We start from the raw sequence: 21,284 nt of genomic DNA, 5'->3' as shown, positions 1-21,284 counted from the left end.
CCAGGGGGCCCTCCTCCCTAGGGATGTAGCCTTTGGCTAGGTAGGAGCGGGGGACCAGGGCAGCAACGTCAGAGGGGTTGGCTTCAGGTAGAATGGGCCCTTGGAACTCACCAGAATTTGTTTATTGCCCGAGGTTGCTGGGCAGGCACTAGCGTAGTGAACCTGCCCCATGGTATATAGTGCAGAAGAGAGGATCCTGGACCAGGAGTGAGGAGACGGGGTTTCTACTTCCGCTCTGCTACTCACCGTAGGTGGCCATGGTCTCCAGGACTCAGTCTGCTTCTCTGTACCATGAGGGGCTTGGTCTAGTCCAGGGCTCTCAGCCTTTTTTTTGTCCTGAACCCCTTTGGCCATCTGGTGAAGCCTATGGAACCCTTCTAGGAATAATGTTTTAAGTGCATGAAATCAAATGCAAAAGACTATGAAGTTATCCAGTTGTATTGAAATACAGTTATCAAAATGTTTCTTAAAAACAAGTTCATGGGGAGTAACTACATGTCACAATGGATAGAGTACCAGCCCTCGAGTCAGGAGGACCTGAGTTTAAATCCAGCCTCAGACATTTACTAGCTGTGTGACCCTGGGCAAGTCACTTGATGCCAATTGCTTCCCAAAAAACAAGTTCATGGACCCCCCAGGTCAAGGACCCCTGGCCTAGATGATCTGTAAAACCCCTGCCAGCTCTGGTCATCTGTGAGCCTAGAATTAAATTCAGGTCCACAGTATGTGTTCTTGATGTGTCACACCCTGTGACTGAGAATTGGCGCTACAGAGATGAAGGGTCTGTCCCTAGATTCACACACACACACACACACACACACACTTTGGGGGGTATCTATGTGTCTATACAGAGTAAGGAGAGAGGGTTCAGACATGTCTGTGTATCTTCAGGAATGAAAAGAAGCTCTGAGCCTATTTTCTCTTGTTTTTGCTCTTGTCTCTCCCCATTCCTCCCTTTCTTCCTCTCCTTAACTCTCCTTATCCCTCTTTCCCTCTTGTCTCTCCTTTCCTACTGTCTCACTTTCCCTTTCTGCCTCTGCTGCCTTCCTTTCCTCTCTTTTCTTCCCGTTTCCTGTCTTTCCTTCCCTCCCTCTGCCTCTCCTTCCCTCCTTCTGCCATTTCTTCCCTCATTCTGCCTCTCCATCCCTCTCTGCCTTTTCTTCCTTCCCTCTGCCTCTTCTTTCCTCCCTCTGCCTCTTCTTTCCTCCCTCTTTCTGCGTACCCATCCCTCCTTCCAACTCTCCTTTCCTTCCTCTGCCTCTCCTCTCTCTCTGCCTCTCCATCCCCCCTTCTGCCTCTCCTTCCTTCTGTCTCTGCTGCCTTCCCTTTCTCTCTTCCCTTCCCACTCTCGATCTTCTCTTCCCTCCCTCTGCCGTTTCTTCCCTCATTCTGCCTCTCCATCCCTCTCTCTGCTTGTCTTCCTCTGTGGTGACTTGAGGGACCATCATTATCACTATTACTCAGGTAATCAGAGCAAGCCCCCTCAGGAGTCATTGCCCAGCAAACAGCAAAACAGACCCTCTGTGAGTGGAAGGGAGCCCCGGGCATCAAGCACCCGCTGAACCTGCAAAAGGGAAAGCTGGGGGTCAGCAGAACGACAGACAAGGCTGAGGACAAGAAGCCAGAGAGAGGCAGAGAGGCTGGAGAAAGGCGGCAGGTGGAGAAAAGATAGAGTCTGAGGATACATGGAGCAGAGAGATAGAGGAAAGACAGAGAGACTGAGGAGAGAGAGCAGAGATAGAAGAGAGACAGAAACCGAGCGGAGAGAGCAGAGAGAAGACACTGAAGAGAGACGAAGCAGAAAGATAGGGGAGAGACAGAAAGGCTGAGAAGAGATAGAGGAGAGGCGAGACTAAGGAAAGAAAGAGGTGAGGCAGAGAGACTAAGGAGAGATAGACTGAGAAGAGATAGCAGAGAGATAGAGGAGAGAAAAAGCAGAGACAGAGGAGGCTGGGGAGAGATGGGAAGCCAAGGAGAGATGGGGGAGTGGTGGGGAGGCTAATTAGAGAAAGACCAAGTTAAAACCAACGGGCTTACGTCTTGCAGCTGTTTTCCCCAGGAGCATCTGGCTGCTTCTGCCTTTCCTTCCCAGAATCCCCCTTAATCTGGAGATGTGGGGAGGAATTGTCCCTGTGAGACTTGAGCTGAGCTGGCTAAGTAAGTAAATGACAGAGAGGTGTGCGGCTGTATGCGTGCTCTCCATCCTGGGCAGGTTTTCAATAGAAGGTTTCCACTCTTGCTTGTCTTCTCCCATTCCAAGCCTGTGGGGGGGGGGGGTCACGGCCTGGGAGCAAGAAGGGAGGGGCCAGCTTAGGCCCTGAGGAAGGCCAAGCTTTCAAAAATGTAGGAAAACCAGAGACTGTCTCCATCTTTGGCTTTGAGTCAGAACAAACTTCTGTGGTTGTGTCACATCAGCATCCGGGACTCTTACTGCTCACAGCAAGTAACCATTCTGTCTTCACTGCATCCTTTAAGGGGAAGGGGTACTGGGTTTAGAGTCACACTTACTACCCATGTTATCTTGGACAAGTCACTTACTCCTCTGGGCCTCAGTTTCCTTATCTATAATGGACTACACAGTCTCTGAGGTTCCCTCCAGCTTTGAATGATCCTATGGTGTATTCCCCGTCTCTGGCCTTTGGCTACTGTCCCACTTCTCACCACCCCCAACACATCCCCAGCTGATTCTCACCTCCCTTCTCTGGTAGTCGCAGTCACAGAGAAGGCTCACTGGAGGAGGTGCGACTGGATCTGAACCAAGGATGGAGAAGGCCAAAGCACTAATCCTCTCTACCTCAGTTTTATTGTCTGTAAAATGGAAGGGGGGGTGGTGTTGGCCTCAGTGGCCCCTGAGGCCTCCTCCAGCTTTAAATCTGTGAATCTGTGGGAAGGAAGAAGGCGACAACTCCAGGCAAGAGGACAGAATGAGCCGCAGCTCAGCGATGGGGATTTGGAGGAGAGTCGGCCTGGCTAGAATGGAGGGCAGAGGAGGCAGAGGGGAGCAAGAGATAGATGAGCACATAATCAGGCAGGGGCCAGACTGGAGACCCACACGCCCCTTGGGGAAGCTGTGAGGGGACAGACCCCAGGACCATCAGAAGGGGGCAGCTTCTGCCACTTGCACTTTCTGTCCTCAGAACCATGGCTATGTTCCAGCTCTGGCTCTTTCCTCCTCGGGCTTGCCGGGGAGTTGATCATTCGCTCTCTTGGCTGTTGCTGGGCTGACCGTGGCAGGGCCCCAGATCCAGAGGCCCTGCCTCAGCCTCATCACTGGGGACCGGACTGGGCTTCTCATAATAATCCTAATCCACACAAGTTACTCAGTGGCTAAGGAGAAAGGGCAGCTAGGTGGTGCCATGATAGAGTGCTGGGCCTAGAGTCAGGAAGACCTGAGTTCAAATCTGACCTCAGACACTAGCTACATGACTGTGGGCAAGTCCCTTAATCCCTGTGCCTCAGTTTCCTCATTTGTAAAATGAGCTGGAGAAGGAAATGGCAAACTGCTCCAGTATCTTTGCCAAGAAAACCCCAAATGGGGTCATGAAGAATCAGACATGCCTGAAAAACAACTAAACAACAAATCATGAAGAGAAAGGATGGGGAAGAAAGAAGAGGGTCCCACCTCTGTGTCTGTGGGGATTAACTGATCCTGAACTGGTTCCCAGGAAGTGGGAAGTGTGATGCCATGGAAAGGGGTAGATTTGAAGGCTGAGGATCTGGGTTCAAAACCCAGCCTTGCCACCTAGTGCCTGTGTGACCTTGGGCAAGTTACTTAACCTAGCTGGGTTTCAGTTTCTTTAACTGTATAATGAAAAGGTTGGAATGAATGAGTGAATGAGTTAGTCAAGAAACATTTATCAAATGCCTACCATGTGCCAGGCACTGTGCTAAGCTCTGAGGATACAGAGAAAGGTGAAAGACCATCCCTGCCCACATGGCTAATGTGGAAATACATTGTGCGTGACTTCACATGTATAATCAATATCATATTGCTTGCCTTCTCAATGAGTAGGGGAAGGGCAGGAGGGAGGGAGAGAATTTGGAACTCAAAAAAATTTTTAATTAAAATGTTTACATGTAATTGGACATTTTTTAATAAAATAAAAACATATTTTTTAAAAACATAAGAAAGAAAACCAGAAAAAAAGATAGTCCCTGTCCTCTAGGAGCTTACAATTTAACAGGAGAGACCACATGCAAAAAACCATATACAAAAGCTATATACAGGCTAAACTGGAGATCATCTGAGAGGGAAGGTACTGAGATTAAGGAGGACTGGGAAGGGTGTCTTAAAGGAGGTAGGGCTTCAGCTGAGATGTGAGGGAGGCCAGGAGGCAGAGATTAAGACAGAGAACATTCCAGGCATGGGGGACAGCTGGTGAAAATGCACAGAGTTGAGAGATGGAATGTCATAGGCGGAGAAGCAGCAAGAAGGCTGGCATCTTACTTTGAGGAATCATTCTTGCTTTCTGCTAAATTCAGTTGTTTTTTTTAAAAAAATGTTAAATAGGTTAGATCTAGCTTCTTTCTTTTTAAAAAAGTTTATTATTTTTATTTTTTAAATTAACAAACATTTTAAAAATTAATCTCTCCCTCCCACTACTCCCTACTAAACAAATAAATCACACTGGAAAAAAATAGCTGCGTAATCTGGCAAAACAAACTGCTCCATTGGCTATGCCTGAAAATGTGTCTTTTTCTACATTTTAAGCTCTTCACCTCTTTTTCAGGAAATGAGTGTCATTTTGTCATTTTCATTCTTTTTGGACTTGTGATATCATTGTGTTGAGCAGAGTTGCAAAGTCTTTCAAAGTTGTTTTTCTCTATAACATTGTCATGGTATAAATTATTTTCTTAGTTCAGCTCACCTTGCATCAAGCTACATCAGTTCATAAAGGTCCTCCCCATTTCCTCTGAAATTGTCCATTTCATCATTCTTACAGTGTAATAACATTTCATTATATTCATATGCCCCAGCTGGTTTAGCCATTTCCCAGTAGGAAGACAGCCCCTTCATTTCCACTTTTGGGTTACCAAGAAAATATCTGCTATAATATTACTGTACATACCCTTTTCCTTTTATTTCTTTTGGGTAGAAACCTAGTAGAGGTTCAAAGGATATATGTACAATTCGGTAACTTTCTAGACATAGTTCCAAATTACTTTCTAGAATGGCTGAGCCAATTCACAGCTCCATCTTATACACCTGGTTTCCAACAGCCCCTCCAATATTTGTCACTTCCCTCTCTTGTCAATCAATAAACATCTTTTAAATGTTATAGTAGGCTATGTGCCAGGCACTATGCTCAGGGCTGGAGTTATAAAAAGAGGTAAAAGATAGTCCCTGCCCTCAAGGAGCTTACAGTCTAATGTTGGAGATAACATGCAAACAAATACATATGAAGCAAGCCATACACAGAAAAATAGGAAATAATTAACGGAGGGAAGGCACTGGAATGAAGAGTTAGGAAAGGCTTCCTGTAGAAGATGGGATCTTAGTGGTAGAACCTCAAAATCATTTCAATTCTCTAATTATTAATGATATAGAGCATTTTTCATATAATTGTTGATAACTTGACTGTCTTCCTTTGAAAACTGCCTATTCATATCTTTTGACTATTTATCTATTAAGGAATGGCTCTTAGTCTTATACATTTGAATCAGTTTCTTATCTATCTTGAACATAAGAACTTTAAAAAAAATTTAATTGATTTATTTATTTTTAGTTTTCAACAATCACTTCTATAAGCTTTTGAGTTTTAAATTTTCTCCCTCTCCCTTTTTGCCTCCCTCCCCAAGATGGTGTTCAATCTGATATAGACTCTACATATACATTCCTACTATTTTCACCTTAGTCATGTTGTAAAGAAGAATCAGAACCAATAAGAGGAACCACAAGAAAGAAGAAACAAAACAGAAGGAAAAAAACCAGCAAATAGTGTGCTTTGATCTGCATTCAGACTCCATAGTTCTTTCTCTGGATGTGGATAGCATTTTCCATCATGAGACTTTTGGAGATGTCTTAGATCCTTGCATTGCTGGGAAGAGCTAAGCCTATCAAAATTAGTCATTGTACAACGTGGCTGTTACTGTGTACAACGTTCTCCTGGTTCGAGCATGAAAACTTGTTGCAAATATTTTTCCCAGTTACCAGTTTCTCTTCTAATTTTTGCTACATTAATTTTTTGTGCAAAAACTTTTTAAACTTTGTATGACCAAAATTATCCACTTTATCTTCTGTGAACCCCTCTATCACATATTTGGTCATGAATTCTTCCCCTTTTCAATAGACTTGAATTGTAATTTCTCCCTTGTTCTTCTCATTTGTTTATGACGTGACCTTTTATATCTTTGTTGTGTACCCATTGGATAAGCTTGATCGTTTCTATGGTTCTGAAGGTACCATCAGTGCCCCCATATTTTGGTGCCCTTGAGAAAACCGTGCATATATCAACTTTCCCTTTTTATAATCATATATTGGGGGGCAGCTAGGTGGAACAATGGATAGAGGAATGGCCCTGGAGTCAGGAGGAACTGAGTTCAAATCCAGCCTCAGATACTTACCAGCTATGTGACCAGGACAAGTTGCTTAACCCCAGTTGCCTCAAAAAAAGTCAGTATAATGATATATTGAGGGGAGGGGTCCACAATCTTATGAATCTGAGAGAGTTTGTGTAGTGGAAAGAGATGGGAAAGACATGAGTTTGAATCCTGCCTCTTGCGCTTCCTAAATGTAGACTCACTAACAATGTCTTGCACACAGTAGGCACTTAATAAAAGTCACAAAATCATGAATTTAGAGCTAGAAGGAACCTCAGCATTAGCCTAGTCTAAACCCTTTATTTTACAGAAGTGGAAACCGAGGCCTAAGGAAATTAAGTTTGTCAAATTCACTTGTGTGACCAATGAGTGAACATTCAAAATCTCTCAGTCTCCAGGGCAGCTAGGTGGCGCACTGGATAGAGCACCAGCCCTGGATTCAGGGGGACCTAAGTTCAAATCTGGCCTCAGACACAAAATGCTAGCTGTGTGACCCTGGGCAAGTCACTTAATGCCATTGCCTAACCAAAAACAAAAAACAAAAACAAAAACAAAATCTCTCAGCCTCAGTTTTCTCACCTTCTAAGTTCCCTTCCAATGCTAGATGTATGATCATGCGACATCTAACAAGTGCCTACTATGTTCATGAGGCCATGGAACTCCAATTTATCCCAGTAATAAGGGCAGAGCAAAGAGTGTTTTTCCCCAGAGAGGACACTGACATCCAGACTGTAGTTGTGCTGACTGTAGTTGTATGACATAGGTATGGTGGCACATGCTATGTACATGCTTACCTCCAATGAGGTCATGTGGGAAGGAGGAGTAGGCATTTATGTAGCACCTACTGTGTGCTAAGTGATTTTTATAAATATGATCTCATAGCAACCTTGAGAGTGATGTGCTATTATTATCCCCACTTTATAGATGAGGAAACTGAAGCAAACAGAAGATAAGTGATTTGCCCAGGGTCACACAACTAGTAAGTTTCTAAGGCTGGATTTGAACTCAGGTCTTCCTGATTCCAGGTCCACTATACCACCTAGCTGCTTTTAATGAAGTAAAACCTCTGTGAGGCAGACAAGGCTGGACTAATTTCTGCACTCGGTGTACTTGACTGTGCCTATGCAGAGAGGCCCCTTACCCCCACTATAGGGAAATAGACATCTCTCCTCGACTTGGTCTCCCCAGGACATCCATCCCTCCTGCTGAAGAAGAGCCCACATGGCAGGGTCCCCCTGGGAATCCCAGGCCCTGTGAAAGTTGTACTGATGCTGTCAAACAGTTATAGTCCACATTTCTGTAGCATTTTGGTATTTCCTCCCAAGAACCCCATGAGGCTGACTGTGAAGAAAATGTCAGCCCCGTTTGATGGATGAGGAAATACAGCTTCAGAATATGGGAAATAAGCTGCCCAGAAAATGCTAGAGCTGGATGACCAACCTTCAAGATGCCAGCTGCCCCTCCAACACCTCAGCCTCTGGGCATGAGGTCAGCCTGCCCGGGCCCTGGGCCTGTTGTCTCAGGACTTTCAGGGGCACAGCCAAGATGTTCCTCCTGAGGGTACAACATTCCAGGGCCTGAGGGAAGCTCCCTACCCTCTCTCAGTTTCCCCCCCACCCCCACCAAGACCACATGGAACTTGGCCACCCTCCAGTCAGAGTCCACAGTCTCAGAGCTGGAATAAGGGGACACAAAGTCTCCCCCAGATTCTTCCTGCTGAGCCTGTTTTCCTCAATTCCTTCCAAAGAATTTATTTCTCCAACCACACATCCTGAGTCATTGACCCCTGAGGGTCAAGAGAGAGACTGACAGACATGGGGGAGGGAAGAGAGAGAGAAGAAGAAGAGGAAGAGGAAGAAGAAGAAAAACAAAAAAAAGAACAAGAAAAAGATCAAGAAGAACAAGAAAAAGAAAAAGAAGAACAAGAAGAAGAACAAGAAAAAGAACAAGAAGAAGAAGAACAAGAAGAAGAACAAGAAAAAGAAAAAGAAGAAGAAGAACAAGAAGAGAGGAGGAAAGGGAAAGAGAGAGAGGAAGGGGAAGACAGAGAAAAATAGAAAGAAAAAGGTAGAGAAAGAGGCAGGCAGAAATAGACAGAGACAGACAAAAGTAGGGGAGGTAGAGAGATAAGGGCAAAGAGAGAAAGGGAGAAGGGCATGGACAGAGGCTGAGAAAGTCAGATAGAGACACTCAGACGGGCAGAGAAACAAATGACGGAAGGGTAGAGACAGACAGAAAATTCAAAGATGGGGTAGAGAGATGCAAACACAAAAGGAAGAATCAGACCAGTAAATGAGAGAAAGTTAAAGAGAGGAGACAAAAGGCCCAAATCAAGGCAAAGGACAAGAAAGAGAGATTGACTTCCAAGGCCTGTGGATCATTCAGCCTTTAGAGTAGACAACTAATTTCTCCCCTCAACCACTCATGCCAACCACACAGCTGCTCTATCTTAGAGCCAGAGCTAGGTGATGAAGTGGTTAGCACACTTGGCCTGGAGTCAGGAAGACCTGAGTTCAAATCTGACCTCAGACACTTACTAAGTCCTGTGCAAATCACTTAACCTCTGTCTGCCTCAGTTTCCTCAAGAGCAAAATGGGGATAATAATAGCATCAACTTCCCAGAGTTGTCGTGAGACTCAAATGGGATAATATTTATAAAGCATAGTGCCTGGCACATAGCAGGCTCTTAGTAAATCTTATTTCCTCATCTGTAAAATAGAGTTAATCATGCCTGTAGCACTCACCTCATAGGGATATTGGGAGGATCAAATAAGATAGTGGACTTAGAGCCATTTCTGGTCCTAAAGAGCTGTATACACACCAGCCATTACCATCACTAAGAACGTCATCATATTAATTCATAATGTAGCTGGGCACATTGAAGATGTTCAGTAAATACGCCTTGGTTTGAGTGATCCCCATCTCACAGGTGAGGAAACTGAGACCCAAAAGGGTTAGGTGGCTTACCCAAGGTCACACAGGAAGTTAGCAGGGAAAAAACCAGGATCCAGCTTCACTGATACCAGGAGAGGGTCCAGGTGTAGATTGTCATCTGCCTTATCTTGGCACTGGTCTCAAAGGCTTCCTGTGCTCTGGAACAACAGAACATACTTATGGTTGGTTAGGCTTTATGAAAGAGAGAAGGAAGAGAAGGAAGAGGAGGAGAAGGAGGTGGAGAAGTAGAAGGAGAAGGAGAAGGAGGAGAAGAAGGAGGAGGAGGAGGAGGAGAAGAAGAAGAAGAAGAAGAAGAAGAAGAAGAAGAAGAAGAAGAAGAAGAAGAAGAAGAAGAAGAAGTAGTAGTATTTATTTAGTACTTTAAAAGGAAGGGAAGGGAATAAGTATGTATTAAGTGCCTAGTATGTGCCAAGCACTGTGCAAAACACTTTGCAACATCTCATTTGATGTTCACAACAACACTGGGAGGTAGGTACTATTATTATCATCCCCATTTTACAGTTGGAGAAACTGAGGCAGTCAGAGGTTAAATGACTTGACCAGGATTGCACAGCAAATAAGTGTCTGAGGCTAGATTTGAACTCAGGTCTTCCTGACTCCAAGCCCAGTGGTCTATCCACAATATCAACTAGGTACCTTAAACCTTTGAGGTTTGCAAAGTGCTTTACATATGTAATATGTACTCTCTGCCTCTCAGGGACCTGCATATTACATGTATACATATTATGTATGTAAAGCACTTTGCAAACCTTAAAGGTTTAAGGTATCTAGGACTTGGTGTGTCTTTCTCATACTGTCATGACTCAAGCTTCTGTTTTTACCATTTAACACAAATTAGTTTTTACAAAGGAATATTAACTTCAAATATATACAAAAATAAACATTTCCCTCCATGCCTTGGGTACCTAATGTCCCCTAAACTACTGAGGTGGAAGGAGAGATTGGGCTTGTAATTAGCCCAATTCCTACATAACACTGGTCCCACCAAGTTCACATATAGATGTGGCCTGACTTGTTGGGTAAGTCCTTCCATTGGCTGGAGTCCCATAGGCCACTCCCAAAGATTGCTTCTTCTTCCTCACGGCATTAATTCTGTGTGGGCTGCAAAACCTGAAAACCCAGCCTGGAATTCTGAATCCTTGTTTTCTATGGCCTAGTTCTGAGAACCTTTGAAACTCCCGAGGTGAGAGACCCCACTCCCTTCACCCAGAAGAGAAAAACAAACAAAGAGGCCAAAGCCCAAGGCCTGTTTCTTGGCAAGGGTAGAGTGTGCCATATGCTCTCATAGCGGGAAATGGCCCGAACGACCTTCCCCTTGCCACAGTCTTTCACAAGTCACTGTGGGCAGAAGAGTCACCAAGTGAAGCCAACAGCATCAGCCAAAGCTGACTCAGGCCTTTTTGAAAATGCCAACAGGTGCAGCTAAGCAGTCAGCTGAAAAAAGGCCCTTTCCAACCACAGGGTTAGCCAACTGAAACCAGTGACAGAATGCCCATGCATGATCCACAGTCTCTCCAACCCTCTTCCCTTAAAGCTCATCATAATTTAATTCTATTGGAAGTGAGCTCCCTGGAACCCTCCATACAGAGATGTCACGTCAGCCGAGCAAGCTGGTGCAGTCTATTCACATTACATATACCTTATTTCATTTGTTCCTCACAAAAACCCTGGGAGGGAGAGAGGTGCTATTACTATCCCCATTTTACAGATGAGGAAACTGAGGCTGAGAAACATGAAGTGACTTACCCAACATCACACAGCTAAGAAGTGTCTGAGGAAGGATTTGAACTCAGGTCTTCCCGACTTCAAGTCTAGCTCAATGAGCCACTGGTTTCTCCAGATGGCCCTAAGCAGTCAGTGCTAAATTGAATTATTTCCCTGTCCTTGGGAATATCCCAAACCTCCTGGAATGCAATGGGTCAGCAGAGATGTTTGCTTTACACAGATGGAGGCTTCTTTCAGAGCTGAGGAGCGCACCGCCTTAGCAAGGGGGAGTGGGAGAGGGTTATTTGTGGTTGAAATGAGATCTTTAAGCAAAGGGTTACTTACATGGGAAGGAGACCTGCTCTTGGCTCAAACTCAACCCAGCCCAGGTGGCATTAGCCCCAAACAATGTTTTCTTCATCTTAGGGCTTAGCACCAAGGCCAGCGCTCTGTAGTGTAGCCTCAGGCAAGTTGTAATGGTCCCATCTGGGATGACTCTCACAAAATCTCTATTTCCAAACCAGAGAAATCTGGTCCTTGGCTGTAAGGAACTTTGAGTTTCTCTCAGTCCAAAAATGGGGTGAATGTTGAAGACAAAATGAGGGATGTTTACTGTGAAGCCCAGGCTTTTGAGCATTAGCTAATGGTCATTAATTTCTGAGTCTTAGTAATGACTTAAAGTATTGATTGTTGATTATTGGCTATGAGTAATTGATTATCAGTTATTACCACTCATTGGCAAATTGTCATTAGCTATTACTAATTGGTGATTTCCCGTTAGCTATGGTACCTCATTATTAGCATGGCATGGTGGAAACATGGCTCCACTTAGACTCAGGAGAACTGAGTTCAAATCCCACCTCGTACTTATGAGCTATGTGACTATGGGCAAGTCATTGAATTTCTCAGAGCCTCAGTTGGACTTTTCTGTGAAATGGGATTAATACTAGATGAACTAGCTAACTTAGTGAAAGGTAGCATGGCATGGTATATCAAAGCCCAGATGACCTGGTTTTCATTTCCATCTCTGACACGTTAGCTTTGTCACCCTGGACAAATTACTTGCCCTCTCAATATACTAGACAACTCTCTATAACTCTTAAGTTGCAGAAGAGATGCCTACCTGCACTGGTAGAGGGAGTTTCTCATTTAGAAGTACCCTAAATAAATACAATTTTTATTAAATTGTCTAGTCTAGTCCCTTTTCTACCTAACTCACAGGCCTAACTCACAGGGTCTTTTTTAAGGAAAAAAGATGTTAAAGCATTATATAAATGTGAGTAATTAATAGGGAAAATAATAGCTGAGGCAAACTGAGGAAACTGAGGCAAACAGGGTTAAGTGACTTGTCCAGGGTCACCCAGTTAGCAAGTGTCTAAGGCCAGATTTGAACTCATGAAGATGAGTCTTCCTGACTCCAGGCCTGGCACTCTATCCACTGTGCCACCTAGCTGCTCCTTTGGCTATATTAATTAGTGGTTATTAATTATGAATTGTTGGTCATTGGTTATTGGTTAATGGTTATCATTTCTGAATATTGGTCATTGTCTATTAGATCACTGGCTACTCATCAGTAATTTATTATTGGTCTGGGGTAGGCTGAGGTTAGTTGGGGGATCCTCTGACTGAAATGATATCTCAAAAACAATGTGGGTCCCAAGAAGACATTGGTGCTCCCTTGATCTACCTTGCAAAATTCCTTAGAGAAGGGGGCATGTGATCAATTCAGTCAATTAATCAACAAGTAATAAGTGTTTACTGTGGTGCCAGGCACTATGCTAAGCATTAGAGATAAACATAAGAGACAATTAGGACGTCGAATCAATGAAACTTGGCAATTGATTGGCAGTAGGTGAGGAAGAGAGAAGGGTTGAAGACAACTCCAAGGCTACTAACCTGGAAGGATGGTGTTGCCCCTAGTGAAAACTGGCAGATTTGGAGAAGGGGCAAGTTTCTGGGAAAAGATCATGTGTTGTGCTTTGGCTGTGCTGAGCTTGGGATTTTAATGGTTCATCCAAGTGGAGATATCCAGCGGGCAGTTGGAGCAGTCAGACTGGAGCTCAAGAGAGAGGCTAGGGCTGGGGGTTTAGATTTGGGTGAGAGATGATAATTAATTAAGCCCATAGGCACCAATGAGATCACCTAGGGAGAGAGAGAAAAGTGTCCAGACAGTGCTTTGGAGGACACTTTCATTTATTATCCAGCCAAGGAAGGGAAGAAGGAATGGGGAAGCCAAAGAAAACAGTGTCACAAAAGCCAAGAGAGGAAAACTGTCCAGGAGGCAGGGTTGGCCAAAGAGGTCAAGTCATATGAGGCCTGGGAAAAAGGCTGCTGACTTTAGCAGTTAAGAGATCGTTGCTGACTTTTGAGAAAACAGTTTCAGTTGAGTGGTAGGGTCAGAAGGTAGAGTACAAGGAGTTAAGGAATGAGTGGGTGTTATCACGTCTTGACAAAGAGGTAATGGACTAGAAATACAGGATGAGCCATGCATTCTCGGTCATGGCCTATGGATTCATTCGTTTTGATAGACTGTTCCGTATTTGTTATAAGGGAAGAGTTTTACTGAGGGTGGGATGGGATAGTGGGTAGTGACAGACACGAAGAAGGGAAAGCATCCATAAAGGATTTTGGGAAAATGCGCAGAAAAAAATACCAAGGGGTTCCAAATAGAGGACTTTTGTTACTACCTTGTAAATTTGTGTGTTTCTTTTAAAACTAGCAAAGTATACATAAAGAAGCTTGGTGACTCAGGAGATTGAGTGCTGAGAGTGAAGTCAGGAAGACTTGAGTTCAGATCCAGCCTCAGATATACTTACTAGCTGTGTGACCTTGGAAAAAATCACTTAACCTCTGTTTACCTCAATTTCCTCAAATATAAAATGGGGATAATAATCACCCCTACCTCCCAATGTTGTTGTCAGATCAAATGAGATAATAATTGTAAAGTGCTCAGCACAGTGCCCAACACATAGTAGGTGTTATATAAATGTTAACTCTTATTATTCTGTGGGGGTGGGGGTGTGTTTATTTATTTTTGGTGAGGCAATGGGGTGAAGTGACTTGCCCAGGGTGACACAGCTACTAAGTGTCAAGTGTCTGAAGCCAGATTTGAACTCAGATCTTCCTGAATCCACTGCATGCTCTATCCACTGTGCCACCTAGCTGCCCCCTGTTTGTATATTAAAACGTTTAAGTTCGTTGATGATTTGTAAGTTAATGGTTAAAATTTAAGTGAGTGGGTGGTGGAGAGGCAGCAAGTGTAGACATCTCTTTCTAGGAGTTTGTCAGTGAAATGAAGGAGAGAGAGATGTAAGATGTTAGCTTAAGGAAATGAGAGAATCAAGTCAAGGGGATGTGTGTATGTGTGTGTGGTTTAAGGATGGAGCCCTGAGCATGTTTATAAGGAGCCAAGAGGAAACCAAGAAAGAGGGAGAGATTTAAAATGACGGGGGGACTTGAGAGGCTCATGAATGAGAAGAGATGGAATGGACTAGAGGGAGGAAGCAGAGGGGCTAGCCTTGGCGAGAAGGGTGACTTTTCAGACTTCTCTTTCCACCCTCCCACATTCCTCTCAATGCTAAATTTAGAAGAAGGGGAGAACAAGGGGGAAGCTAGGTGGCACCGTGGATAGAGCACTAGGCCTGGAATCAGGAGGACCTGAGTTCAAATCTGGCCTCAGACCAGACACTTGACACTAGCTATGTGACCTTGGGAAAGTCACTTAACCCCAATTGCCTCACCAAAAAAAAAGGAAGACAAATTATGTGATACCCATTTATCTCCTCCTAGGCTGTGTGGTGCACAGCAGCTCCCCACAAGGTTTGGATGACATGGATGGTAAGTGAATGTTGTTCAGTGGCGTCTGACTCTTCATGGCCCCATGGACCGTAGCTCTCCAATACTAAGGCTTTCTTAGCAAAGATGCTGGAGTGCTTTGCCATTTCCTTCTCCAGTGGATTAAGGCAAATGGAGGTTAAGTGACTTGCCCAGGGTCACATAGGTAGTAAGTGTCTGAGGCCAAATTTGAACTCAGGTCTCCAGGCCCAGTGCTTTGTCCACTGAGCCCACCTAGCTCCCTTAAGTCAACAAGCCTTTATTTAAGTACTACTATATACCAGGCGCCGGGTTAGGCACTGGGGGTATAACAGAAGGCAAAACAAAAGTCCCTGCCCTCAAGGAACTTACAGTCTAACAGGGAAGACAATAGATAAATGACTTGGTAGACATGAGAAGTATAGGGAGTAGATGGGAAACCGTCTGAGAGGGGAAGGCATTAGCAGCTGGGAAAATTAGGAAAGGCCTGCTAGAATAGGTGAGATTTGAGCTGAGCCAGGGGTGAAAGGCAGGGGTGAAAGGGTGGGAGCATCCCAGGTGTTAGGGACAGCTGATGCAAAGGCTCAGAGATGAGAGACAGCATGTCCTCTTCTAGTACAATGTTGCATCATAGCAATCCCTCTGCCCTTAGTAGCTCTGGCCTTGAGGTATGTGCCCCTCAAAGGAAAATGAAGAGAAAAGGACACACAATGGAAAAAAAATAACAGATCAAAAGTCCTGAGTTCAAGTTTTGGCTCTTTGTGGATTTCTCATACATACATACTCATCCCCAGTGAGACTGACTTAGGGAAAGGGCAGAACAGGTCATACCCATCCATCCGCCCTCTCCTTCCTTACTCCCAGACACCCCTAGGCTGTGCTTCTAGCCTTCCTGGGGAAATACAGAAGCAGCCAAGGGCACCGTTAATTTTTCATTACAATGAACAATAATGTATACCTTGTTTGGCCAAGCTTTTATCACTGGTAGATAGAGAAGTTAAATATTTTACAGTCTTGGCTCTGCTTTTAGAAAGTCCCTGGATGGGCAGGGAAAGTGTGTCTGCTGGGCACTTCTCTCTGCTCTCTTCCTCTCTACCAGAGGGACTCAGCCTCCTCCAGGGTATGGATCTTGGGTCTCCTCCTCACACACACACACACCCCCTACTCACCCCCCCCAACACACACACACACTCACAACTCTCCCTTTGGCTCAGATAATCCACCCAGGTTAGGAAAAGCCCCTGGGCATCCCAGGGAGTTACAGCTGGGAGACAGGGTCCAACTTCTGCCTCAAGACCTCCAAGGAGAGAGCCCCCAGCTCCTGAGCCTGCCTGCTCCACTATTGGATGCCTCTCATTGTTACAAAGGTTTTCTTTTTTTTGTTTGTTTGTTTTTTGTTTAGGCAATTGGGGTTAAGTGACTTGCCCAGGGTCACACAGCTAGTAAGTGTCAAGTGTTTGGTCTGAGGCCGGATTTGAACTCAAGTTCTCCTGACTTCACTGTGCCACCTAGCTGCCCCTTACAAAGGTTTTCTGACAAGCCTAAATTGGATTCTTTGCAGTGCCCACTCACTGCTCCTGAGTCTCTGGCCAGAGCTACTAGGACTCTTGTGGACCCTACCTGTTCCCTGAAGTGAAAAGGAAGAAGAGGACCCTCATCCTCTTCCTGTCCACGTGGTGCAGTGGAAACAGAACGGAACTTGGAGTCAGAAGTCCTGGACTCACATCATGGCTCTGCTGCCTGCTGGAGCCTATGTAACCTTGGCCACATACCTTGGGCCTCAGTTTCCACACTGGATCAAATGAAAGGCTTACCTTAGATGGTTTCTAAGGTCCCTTGCTGCATTTTCATACTTTTAGAATTAGGACCCCAATGAGTGGTCCTGGGGCAAGACGTTACCCAGAGGACCCAAGCTCCTGATTTTCTCCATGAGAAAGAGCCAGGGTGACTTAAAGCCCTGGACATTTGGACAGCTGTGGAAAATGGGACTTGGAGGGTGAGGGAAATGGGCAAGGGAACTTCTGCTCTCCCCTACATAGGGACCCTTGGGTTAGCTTAAAAAGATTCTCTGCAGGGGTTTCTGTGAAGAGGAGGAATTGATGCTAGTCTCCTCTATCTAGAAGGGACCTGGAGGTCATCCTGTCCATGCCTCTGCCTTTAGCCAGGCCAGCCACCAGCCAGTGTAGCCCTGAGTAGGCCCCTTGGGTGTTTGCTATCTCTGAAACAGAGCTTTCCAAGCTCAGGGAGACTCAAAGGGCCTTTGTCCCCAAGCCTAGAGAGCCCCCCTTCCTTGGGAGAAGGGGAGTTGTGGGGGATAAAAATTCTATGGCCTGATTCTAGTTATATGATTTAAAGCTAGCCTTCTCCAGTTCAATCAAAGTAATGGCCCAGATCGGATCGATTTCCCCTCGGCCTTTCTCCAGCTCCCTCCTTCTTCCTCCCTCCCTCCCCTGAGCCTCAGATTTTCAACATTTCTTCCCAACCACACCTCCCATCCCAGTCTTCCCATGGCAGCCGCCTGCCTCCAGCCCAGCCTCCATCTGAACAGAGTAGTAAAGGCATCAAAGCCAGAAATGCATAGTTAGTGTCTGACCTCTAAGTCCAAATGCCCTGATCCAAGGGTAACTAGGTTGGCATAGAAAGGAAGGTGTGGAAAAAAGAGTGGATCAAAAGGCCTAGGTTCACTTCTTGTCTGTGACACTTCCTAGCTAACTGTATAGATCACTCAATCCTTCTAGGACATAGTTTCCAGAGGATAATAAAAATAAATAAAAATAGGCCTACTTCAAGGAATTAGGGGTGTTTGGCCCAGAGAAAACTTGGGTGGGGTGAAAATAAATAATAATTAACATTCATATGGTACTTGTTACAGAAAGAAAACCTACTACATTACAATTTAGAATATGTCAGGTAAAAGATTTTATGGGCAGCTAGGTGACACAGTGGATAGAGTGCTTCACCAGGAGACAGAAGACCTGACTTCAAATCTGGCCTCAGACACTTACTAGCTATGTGACCCTGAGCAAGTCATTTAACCCTGTTTGCCTCAGTTTCCTCACCTGTCAAATGAGCTGAAGAAGGAAATGGCAAACCACTCCAGTATCTTTGCCAAGAAAACCCTAAATGGGGTCATGAAGAGTCGATCACTATTGAAAGACTGAAGAACAACGGAAGAAAAGATTTTATTACATCCATGGTTACCAGCCAAGGCAGGGAAAAGCATGAAGTGGCACAAAGATGTCTCTGTGAGCTAAGGGCTTCTGAACATGAACCATTTCTCACATGTACTTTTAGTATGGAGAAAACACAAGGTCATGTTGGCTTCATAACTAGTCAGCCACTGACCTTGAGAGCAGTTTGTTGTATTTCAAGGATGGGGAGACGGAGACTTCCTAATCTGCTAGTCTGTCTTCAACCTCAGGGGTCGGAGACAGGGAAGACCCTCTTTGTCTTGGTGGCTGTCCTTGCACATGATCTGGGGTAAAAGAAGGCAAAACAAAGGGGCTAGAGACTAAAATGTTGGTTTATTATAAAATCACATTATTCATATCAAGAAAAGGGAAATATAATTCCTCCCTTTCTGTTACCTAAATGCTAGTGCCTTCCCTCTGTTGATTATCTCCAACTTATCCTGTCTATATCTGGTTTGTACATAATTGCTAAGTGTCTCCCTCATTAAACTGCAAGCTCCCTGAGGGCAGGGACCCTATTTTTGCCTTTCTTTATTTCCTCAGTGCTTAATACAGTGCCTGGCACATAGTAAGTGCTAAATAAATACTAGTTTTGAGCTGTTATAAATTTCCAAAACAGGTTTTGGTGGGATAGAAAGAATTCCCTGCCAACGAGAACTGCATCAAAGTGGATGGGACCGCCTTGAGAGGTTGGGAGTGGGTCCCTATCGTTACAAGACTCCAGTCAGGGACAGGCTACCACTTGTTGGGGATGTTATAGGGGGTGGTGCAGAGGGGTAGGGTGTGGTTCAGGTATAAGCTGAGTTGCTTTAGATGGCTATCTGTGGTCCCTTCCAGCTTTGAGATCCTGTGATTTCAATGAAAGTGGTTTGTAAATCTTCAAATGCTGTAAAAATGAGAAGTGTGATGATGATGGTGAAGATGACCTCAGAAACAGTATGGGGTAGTGGATAGAGAGCTGACCTCAGAGGCAGGAAGACCCAGGTTCCTTCAGGTGCTACTGCTGACACATATTGGCTATTTGACCTTGGACAAGACTCAGTACTCAAGGCAGCTGTCTTACATATGACTACAAGTCGAAGAGAGGGTTCATTGTCATTCAGTCGTTTCAGTCATGTCTGTTTCTTTGTGACCTGATTTGAGGTTTTCTTGGCAAAGATACTGGAGTGGTTTGCCATTTCCTTGTCTAGCTCCCTTGACAGATGAGGAAACTGAGGCAAACTGGGTTAAGTGACTTACAACTAGTAAGTGTCTGAGGCCAGATTTGAACTCAGGAAGATGGGTCTTCCTGAATTCAGGCCTGGTACTCTGTGCACTATGGCACCATCTCACTGCCCCAGTAGAGTAGGCACAGATGGGCATTGGTAGAGAAAGAATCCTCACTGAGAGCTTTCTGTACTGATGAAATCGCAGGCCCAGTCTAGAATCAATGTATCATTATCATCAGAAGTATGGAGATGGGGCTCAGGCTCCAGGCTGCCTTCATTGTGCTCTAAGGTTACTTTATATCTACCCTGCGTATGTCTTATACATACCATTGGAATCTGTCCTGGGCCATCTTCTCTTCTCCCTCTAGATCAGTTTTGGCAATCTCTTCAGTGATCATCTCTATGCAGATGATTCTATCTCCTTATCCAGCCCTACCTCTCTCCTGATCTCTAGGCTTTGTTCCTGGCTTCCAGGTACCTTCTCCCCCTCCCCCCACTATATTCTTCCATTAGAATGTAAGGTCATTGAGGCCAGGGACTCTTTTTTTTTTTGCTTTTGTTTGTATCCCTATTGCTTAGCACAGTAATTTCTTAATAAAGCAACTAGTATATCATAATCACCAGCATAGCAATCACTTAATAAATGTTCGTTTCCTTCCTTCCTATTGGACATCTCAAACTGGATGTCTGTCCCATAGACATCTTAAACTCAACGTAGACAAAACTGAATTTATCATCTTTGCCATTACCCTTCCTTCTTCCTAACTTCCCTGTTACTGTAGGGAATTCTCCTAGTCACCCAGGCATACAATCCTACAACATCTCACTCCCTCTTGCCCTACCTCCCCCATAGCCAGTCTGTCCCCAAGACTTGTCAATTCTAATTCTCCCTTTGTAGCATCCTTCAAGTATGCCCCCTTCTCTCTTCTGATACTGCTACTGCCCTGGTGCAGACTCTCAGCTCCTGGACTATTGCAATAGCCTATGGGTGAGCTGGCCTGCCTTAGAGCTCTCCTCACTCCAGTCCATCCTCCTCTCAGCTGTCAAATTGATCATCTTTAGAGTAGGTCTGACTAATACAGAAATGTTTCACATGATTGCACATGTATAACTGATATCAGATTGCTTACCATCTCAGGGAAGAAGGGATAAAATCTGGAACTCAAAACTTTTAAAAAACCCACAAATGTTTTAAAAATTGTTTTATTATATAATTGGGGGAAAATAAAGTATTACTTTTGAAAAGAGTAGGTCTGACCGTGTTACACACACACACACACACACTTCTATTCAATAAACTCTAGTGGTTCCTTATTACATCCAGGATCAAATATAAAATCTTCTGGCTTTTAAAGCCCTTCATAAACTCAGGTCTTCCTGACTCCGCATCTAGAACTTGGTCCAGTGTGCCAGTTAGCTGACTATGCTGAGCATGAGGGCACGTGGTCTATTTAGGAATATGATAAGGAGGGGCACTTAATAGCTGTGCAAATAACATAATTTTTTCAGAGCCTTAGTTTCTTCATTTGTAAAGTGGGCATGATGATAGCACTTGCCTTCCAGGATTGCTGTAAAGATCAAATGAAATCATCTATGTAAAGTGTTTTGTAGGCCTTTGAGTTCTAAATAAATGTTAGCTATCAATACTGTTGTATGGCTGGGGCTGAGGTCAAAATGTGGGAAGAGGTCTGGAGCAGAGATGTCAAACCACAGCACCAGCAACACTCCTGAGTAAGGCCCTGACCAGATTAAAATGTAATTGGGAGATATTTACCAAAATAAATGAATACAGTAGAATTTATATAATGTTCATATGTGGTTTTCTAAGTCAATATGCAGCTCACAGGGAACCTTATGTACAGTTCAGTGGCCC

At 44.5% G+C, this 21,284-nt stretch overlaps 1 protein-coding gene across 1 annotated transcript in view; it reads left to right on the top strand.

Moving 5' to 3' along the window:
* The window catches only part of MMP17 (matrix metallopeptidase 17), a 62,176-nt gene that overhangs the window by 9,120 nt on the left and 31,772 nt on the right, over positions 1 to 21,284 (top strand). The gene's annotated exons all lie outside the window — the stretch shown is intronic.

The sequence above is a fragment of the Phascolarctos cinereus genome, unplaced genomic scaffold, assembly GCF_003287225.1.
Source record: "Phascolarctos cinereus isolate Bilbo 61053 unplaced genomic scaffold, phaCin_HiC Scaffold_4;HRSCAF=312, whole genome shotgun sequence".
Taxonomy (NCBI): domain Eukaryota; kingdom Metazoa; phylum Chordata; class Mammalia; order Diprotodontia; family Phascolarctidae; genus Phascolarctos; species Phascolarctos cinereus.
Note: the sequence above shows the minus strand (reverse complement) of the source record. Positions and strands in the feature narration are given on the sequence as shown.